Genomic DNA, 8,393 nt, shown 5'->3' with positions numbered 1-8,393 from the left:
ATCCTAAGCTGCATCAACAGAGGAATACGCTCCAAGACCAGGGAAGTACTAATACCACTCTACTATGCCCTGGTCAGACCCCACCTGGAGTACTGCATCCAATTCTGGTCACCTCACTATAAAAAAGACATCGAAACTCTGGAGAAGGTGCAAAAAAGAGCAACCAAAATGATTAGGGGACTCGAAACCAAGACTTACGAAGAGAGATTGAGAGAACTGGGCATGGACAGCCTAGAAAAAAGAAGGTCTAGAGGGGACATGATAGCAGTTTACAGATACTTGAGGGGTTGCCACGGTGAGGAGGGGGTCTCTTTATTCCCCAGGGCACCAGAGGGCCGGACGAGGAACAATGGTTGGAAGCTGACCAAGGAGAGATTCAACCTGGAAATAAGGAAGAACTTCCTGATGGTCAGAGCGATCAACCAATGGAACTGCCTGCCAGGGGAGGTGCTGAACTCCCCAACTCTGGACACCTTCAAGAGGAGATTGGACTTCCATTTGGCTGGGGTGCTGTAGGGTTTCCTGCTCAGGCAGGGGGTTGGACTCGATGACCTAACGGTCCCTTTCAACTCTATAAATAAATAAATAAATAAATAAATAAATAAATAAATAAATAAATAAATAAATAAATAAATAAATAAATAAATAAATAAATAAATAAATAAATAAATAAATAAATAAATAAATAAATAAATAAATAAATAAATAAATAAATAAATAAATAAATAAATAAATAAATAAATAAATAAATAAATAAATAAATAAATAAATAAATAAGATGGATCAAGGTGCCCTGAGGTGTTGTTCTCCCACCCTGGCATGGGAAGAGGCAAAGGGGAACCGGCAGACCAAAAAAGACATCCCTGGCAATTGTAGGAAGGTTGTGGGGGAGTGTTTCCAGATGAAGCCAGTGTACGCATTTCAAGAGTGGATTCTTCCTGCAATGCAAATTCAAGCTCCGCCGGAACTCTGCTTGAACACGGCGGGTAACGTGTGAAGGAATTTTCAAATACTCGTTGTTGTAGCACACTGTCAAATTCTTCACCAGGAGTGTATTACTGGGATTATTGATTATTATTGGATTTGACTAGTTTATCTGATGCAAGCAGAATGTCTGCCTGACAATTTTAGCAAGAGCCAAGGATAAGGGCTGTCTGATAAAATGTAAAGCAGACCTTTGTTCAGAGATTTCTTTTGACTGTTTTACTGTGTACTTCTTTGTTTATAGCTTTATGCAGTTGTAAACATTTATCAGGGAGGCCAATTATGCACTGTAAGAAAAAAGAAACCCACTGTGTTTAAATTCCTAAGCTCAGACAAAATTTAATTAAAACTTGGAAGAAATGTAAACTATGTACTATAAGAAAAAAAAAACTGCCTATCACTAGCCTTCCAGCCTTCTCCATTTATTTTCAAATTATGATTTTTGAAAAAATAAATAAATACTTTCACGAATTCCAAATTTATTCTGAGTAAGGTACAATCAGCCTCTGCATTCAGAGACATGATGAGGATGAGGATGAGAACCCCATCCTTTGAAGACTGGGATTTTTTTTTACTCTTTTGCTTTATTGTTTTCTAATGAAAATCAGTGGAAAATACCTTTTATAATTTTTATTGTTGCTGAATTTCAGTGTATAAACTTTTTTTTTTTAAAAAATGTGCTTTATAATTGTCTTAATTGCTAAAGTACAAAGAGAACAATGAAAAAGAAATCAAAACAACAATGAAGCAGACTTCACAGCACACACAACAATAAATAGATAGATAGATAGATAGATAGATAGATAGATAGATAGATGGATGGATGGATGGATGGATGGATGGATGGATGGATGGATGGATGGATGGATGGATGGATGGATGGATAGATAGATAGATAGATAGATAGATAGATAGATAGATAGATGGAGCAGACTTCACAGCACACACTGTTGTGTTTGGGCCTGGGCCAGCCGTTGCTCCCACAGATGGGAGAGACGCGGCATAAAGTGAATGCGAAAGCCTGGCTGACAGCCAGGAAGATGTGGCAGACAGCCAGGAAGATGTGGCAGACAGCCAGGAAGACGTGGCAGACAGCCAGGAGGACGAGGCCACTGGGACGCAGGAGTCAGCAGACAGCCCAGGGGATTTGGCATGCAGTCCCTCAGACAGTCTTTCCTCCCTGGGTTCTTCTGCAGATCAATATATTGATCTGCGTAGCTGAAGAGCTATGCAAAGAAGGGATCGCTTTAAGGACTATTACAAGTCATTATAGGAGCACCTGGGCTGGGTGCGGTTCTTATACTAAGGGCTGGGTGTGGTTCCCTTAATGAGGGCTAAAGGGATAAAAGGGAACAAAGGCCAAGGCAAACTGTGACTGTTTATCTGTGTTATTTTGTGGTTCCTGCTCTGAAGTTTCTGTTCCGTGCCGTTGGAGTTTTCAATCCAGCTTTTTCAGACAAGTGGGAGGTGAAAACTCTGGGACTTGCTGTTTGCTCCAAAGATTCAAAAGGACTCCTGAAACGTCTTTGCTCATTCCAGGTTGTCTTTGTTTGTTTTTTCCTGTGTTTTTCTATGCGGCTGAAGTAAGCCTTGCACTCTCATTGTTTTTGGACACTAAGAACTGTTTTTGAGTAACCCTTTTTTATTTATCTAATACAAGTTTGCTGATTAGCAGAGCACGTGTGTGTTTGATTTCTTTTCCTTGGACTGTTACGCATTGCCTGAGCCCAGTCAGGCAGAACACACATGAACACATAACAGATACAAAGTTAATGTAAACCGCTCTAAACTCGACTTCAGTAAATACGACTTTAGTAACCGAGTAGTTGATGCATAAAACCCACTACCAGACTCTGTAGTATCGTCACCTAACCCCCAAAACTTTACTGTTAGGCCAGTGAAGGGCTACCAAAATTTTTAGTACCACACTGTGGGCGTGGCTTATGCAGGACGATCTGCACTTTCTTTCAACATCTTTCAGTGCAAAATGGGTGCCCTGGGGTGGAGCTCCATTTTCGCTACCACACTGCATACTTCCCCATCTGGGCAGTAGCCCACCCCTGCCTTAGACTATCCACTGTTGACTTCTCCTGATTCCTAAGAGGTCAGTAAAGGGCGTGCATAAGTGCACCAGCATGCCTTCTGTCCCCTGTCCTAATTTTTCTTTTTTAGTAGTATCATATATATGAATATTATTATATCTTTGTATACAACCAATATGTACTTGCCAAAGCAAACAAATAAAATAAAATAAGTAGTGGTATCCTTTCCAGATGTCTCCCATAGTTAGAATTTGATAGCCCTGTTGTGCAGTGTTTCATCTCATCACTCAATTAGTCCAGGGATGGCTTCCTCCCACTTCAGATCATTAGCAACCCACTGGTGATGTAATTTTGGCATCATGGATCTGGTTCTATCTGTGCCGGTTCATACTCATCACCATTTTTCTTTCTGAATTTTCAGCCGATTTTCCTGTGTTTGGATGGCTTCTCCTCATTCTGTGCTGTGAAAAAAGCCCTTCCAGCTGTCCCCGGGATAATACTGTCCTTTATTTCTTCACCTGAAGCACAGATGATCAGCTCCTCAAGTGTGTTTCAGGCTGAATCAACTTTCTGAGCATGGACAAAAGTGAAAATGCATAAAGGGATGCGCGTGCATGCATGTGAGAACGGAGCGATGCACACCAGTGGTGAAGGTAAGTGAAACCCACCCCTGAATTAGTTGTATTGGGGGAAGAGCAGGCGGGGGCAGCAGGCAGGACGGGATGGAACGCAGTTCCACCAGCAGAAATGAAGATGCGTATGCAGCTCCAGCTGATCGGCGTCTGTCACTTCCTGGATTACTGGTCTCAGCTCGGCTCTCCTTTCCCCCCCTGCTGCTTCTTCTGCATCTGTGCTCCTTGCTTTTTTCCTCTTTCCTCCTTCCTGGCTTCGGACGAGCTTCCCTCTCTCCTGCTCAGCTCCCCTCCAGCCTCGTGCAGCCACTGCCCCCCTGAGGTGCAAGAAGAAGGCATGGATGGAAACAGTGCTGGCAGCATTTATGCTTCTAGCAGCACCCATTTCCCCTAACTACCCAGCCTGAGGTGGGGGGGGGCAACCCAGGAAAGAGAATGCGGGAAACGCTAAGCAAATTGTCACCCCATCGAGCGACACTGGTAAGGTTGTAAGTCAAGGACTTAACAGTTCACTTGAACAATGATGATCATTCAAGCCACTCCCACCTGGTCAAATGGCCAACAAGCCACTCCTACCCAGTCACATGACCATTAAGCCGCACCTCCAAAATAAGCCACACCCCACAGTGTTGCAGTAAAAATTTTGGCTGCCCATTACTGGGGAAGAGAGATCAAACTCCACACAAGGCATACCAGTGTGGGATACCCCAAAACCTGATTATTTTCTTTTTTCTATTTAATATCTGTGAAACTACTGAGGAAGTCAAAGTAGTTTATATTACTAAAAGTATGTATTATGTCAGGTGTCATCAAAATACTGATTTATATTTTCTAAATCAGTGGGAAAATCAAGAAGTGGTTGCAATAGAACTCTCAGATGAGTTGCTTGGATGTTGTGTGGATTGGATTAGGGACTGACCTGCAGCAAAGGCAGAGTTATAGTTGGTACAGAATTTCCCTGGCTTTATGGCTATTTAATCTCTTTTAGGTAAGTTTAGGTGGTTTTTGTACTTCCCTGGAGGAGCTGGTATACTGCTCTTGGAATCCTTCTGAACTCATGACTCCTGCTGAATCAGCAGGTGATATCTGTAGAAAATGGGTTTGGCAGTTGCACCCTCTCTTTAACCAAGTGGCTCTGAAGACAACTCATTTTTCTGCTCATCTTTCAGCCTGACTACTGCCAAAATCTAGACTACTGTAACATTTTTTATTTGGGTGCTCTTGACAGTAACACAGGAGCTGAAACTGGCTGTGTACTTGCAGACAGATAAAATTTGCTCTGGTTGCCAACAGATTTCCATTGCCTAATTCAAGGTGCTGATGATTACCTATAAATACATATTAGTGACAGACTCTGAGAAATTCCCTGCATAAATTCACTTGATTTCTGGAAATACCTTTACTGCCAATAGAGTAACAGAATCCTGAAAGCCCATCAAAGCAGTTATCCTGTTCATCTTATATCCATGATGATGAACCTATGGCATGCGTGCCACCAGTGGCCCACGGAGCCATATCTGCTGGCACATGAGCCGTGGCTGTAGCTTAGCTCTAGTGCGCACCAGCCAGCTGATTTCTGGCTTGTGTGGACGCTCTGGGAGGGCGTTTTGGGCCTCTTGAGGGCCTCCAGAGGTTGGCGTGGGTGTTTTTACCCTCCTCAGGCTCCAGGAAAACCTCTGGATCCTGGGGAGGATGAAAAATGGGCCTACTGGGCCAATGGAAGTTAGGAAATGGGCCGTTTCTAATCTCCAGAGGGTTGGAGAGGTAGTTTTTTACCCTCCCCTGGCTGTAGAGAAGCCTCTGAGAAGGGCAAAAAAATGGGCTAACCAGGCCCACCAGAAGTCAGGAAAAGGGGAGGGGGGTTGTGTGTGCATTCACAGGGGGTTGGAGAGCATGGGGGCAGTTACATGCACATCTGCAGGGGTGTGGGGGCATTGAAATATGGGTGTGGGCATGCATACTTGCTCGCTTTTGGCACTGGATGAAAAAAAGGTTTGCCATCACTGTCTTATATCAAGCATACCTAAGGTGGAGTTTCTCTGAGTCTATATCTCATCATTGTTGCAGGAAAAAATCCCAGATAGGAACCAAAGCTATTGGAGATACCAGTAGCTACCAGTAGCTGCAACAAAGTACATATTTATAATTGACATATAAAGCCCTACATGGCATCGGACCAGAATACCTTTGGGACCGCCTTCTGCCGCACGAATCCCAGCGACCAATTAGGTCCCACAGAGTTGGCCTTCTCTGGGTCCCATCTGATGGGACCCAGGGGAAGAGCCTTTTCTGTGGCGGCCCCGGACCTCTGGAATTAACTCCCCCTGGAGATCAAGACTGCCCCACCCTCCTGGTAAACTTTTGAAAATCCACCTATGTCGCCAGGCATGGGGAAATTAGCACACCCCTTAGCGATTGACGTTTATGCATGGTTTGTTTGGTTTGTATGATTGTTTTTTATAAGGGTTTTAAAACTGTTTGTAAATATTGGATTTGTATTCATTGTATTGTTTTCCTTGTTGTGAGCCGCTCCGAGTCCTTGGAGAAGGGCGGCATACAAATCCAATCCAATCCAATCCATCAATCACTCAATCACTCAATCACTCAATCAATCAATCAATCAATATCAGTGACTTGTAGAAATACAGTGATTAATGGGCTGCTTATTAAAGTACCATAGAATCTCCACTTCCTTCATTCATCTTTTACAAAGGTCCTATTCCTCCTTTGCTTATAGAACAAACCAGAAGGTCTTCTAGTCCAATCCCCCACTTAGGCAGGAAACCCTACATCACTTCAGACAAATGGTTATCCAACATCATCTTAAAAATTTCCAGTGTTGGAGCATTCACAACTTTTGGAGGCAAGCTGTTCCACAGATTATTTGTTCTAACTGTCAGAACATTTATCTTTAATTCTAAGTTGCAGTTCTTTATGCAGCCATGCTGGTTTCTTTTGAGTGCTATTATTTTTCTTCTTTATTGATATTGTGCTTGACTAGGCTTTTATAATTTCATTTTTCAAAACTTCCCAAGCTTTTTGATTTGTTTTCCCCTTGAGGATTTCTCATCCATGGAATACTTCCCAATCTCTCTCTCAGTTTATTGAAATTAGCTCTCTTAAGTCCAAGACTCTAGTTTGACTTTGTTCTACTGCTTGTTTTTGCATAATGTTGAATTCCAATATTGCACGATAACTTGCCCCCAAGGTTCCTGTAGCTTCAACATCTCCTATCATTTCATCTCCATTAGTGAGAATTAAGTCCAATATGGCTGATCCCCTTATTCCCTTCTTTACTTTTTGGGAAACAAAGTTGTCTGCTAGGTTTGTTAGGAACTGTTGGATCTTCTACTTGGTGCAGAGATTGTCTCCCAGTTGATGTCAGGGTAGTTAAAATACCCCATTATTATTGTTGTGTGTTTCCGACATACCTGTGTTAGCTGACTAGCAAAAGGTTCACCTATGTCCTCTGTTTTGTTGGATAGCCTATAGTATAGACCAGTGATGGCAAACCATTTTTGATTTATATGCCGAAAGGAGGGGGTTCATGTGCATGTGTTCCCACAGCCATAATTCCATGTGGAGAGCCTTCCCGTGCATGCATGCATTACCCCCTGCTCCTGGCACTTGATGGTCACCCATTTTTTGCTCTCCCCAGGCTTCAGAGCTTTTCTAGGAACCTGTGGAGGGTAAAAATGGCCTTCCCCATCCCACTGGAGGCCATTCAGAGGCGAAAAATGGTCCATTTGCTAACTTCCGCTTAAACCGGAAGATCACATATTTTTGCTCTGCCCAAGCTTTCTTCTTTTTTTTATTTTTGGCAAAGAATTTTTTATTTTTTCACTCCAATCACATGTACAAAATAAAATACCATCACTCTTGAATTATATTATAATGAATCATTTTTTAAAATGTTGGTATTCATAATCCATTCAATGCTGCCTCCTTTACATTTACATCTGGACAAAAATAACTACTCAAATTTCTCATATAACATTAAAAAGCTATTAGCTAATACACATTTTAGGCAGTTTCTATTCTAAGAATTTTTCTGACAGTTAGAACAATTAATCTGTGGAACAGCTTTCTAGGAGCCTGGAGAGAACAAAAAGAGCCTTCCCCACCATGGTGGAGGCCATCCGGAGGCCAGAAATGGTCTGTTTCAAGTTGGGAAACAGGCCTCCAGGGAGGGAGGCTGTTTTTGCCCTCCCGAGGCTCTGAAGCTTGGGAGAGCAAAAAATGGGCCTTCCCACCTCTTCTGGAGGCTGGAAACAACCTGTTTCCTGACTCCCAATGGGCCCAGAAGGCCCATAAATTAGCTGGCTAGCACCTGCATGCATGCCGGACCTAAACTTGTGTGCCCACCAATATGACTCCCGATATGTAATTTCCCCTCTTTAATATTGACCCAAATGCATTCAAGATATTTTTCATTATTATGGTGCTCTGTTTCTGTACAGATGTAGTTATTTCTGATATATAGTACAACTCTACCTCCTCTTTTATTTGGTCTGTTTTTTTAAATGATTTAAATCCCTCTAGCTGTATATTCCATTTCTCAGTTTTACCCCACCAAGTTTCCATAATGGCAACAGTATCATATCTTCCATCATTTACTTGAATTTCTAAATTACCTTGTTTATTCCTTATACTCTGTGCATTTGTGTATAGACATTTGAGTCAATTTTGATTGTGTTTACTGTCTATATAACCTGTGTTGTGCCTGACTGACCCT

Source organism: Erythrolamprus reginae, chromosome 6 (assembly GCF_031021105.1).
Source record: "Erythrolamprus reginae isolate rEryReg1 chromosome 6, rEryReg1.hap1, whole genome shotgun sequence".
Classification (NCBI taxonomy): Eukaryota; Metazoa; Chordata; class Lepidosauria; order Squamata; family Dipsadidae; genus Erythrolamprus; species Erythrolamprus reginae.
This window is presented reverse-complemented; position numbering follows the sequence as displayed.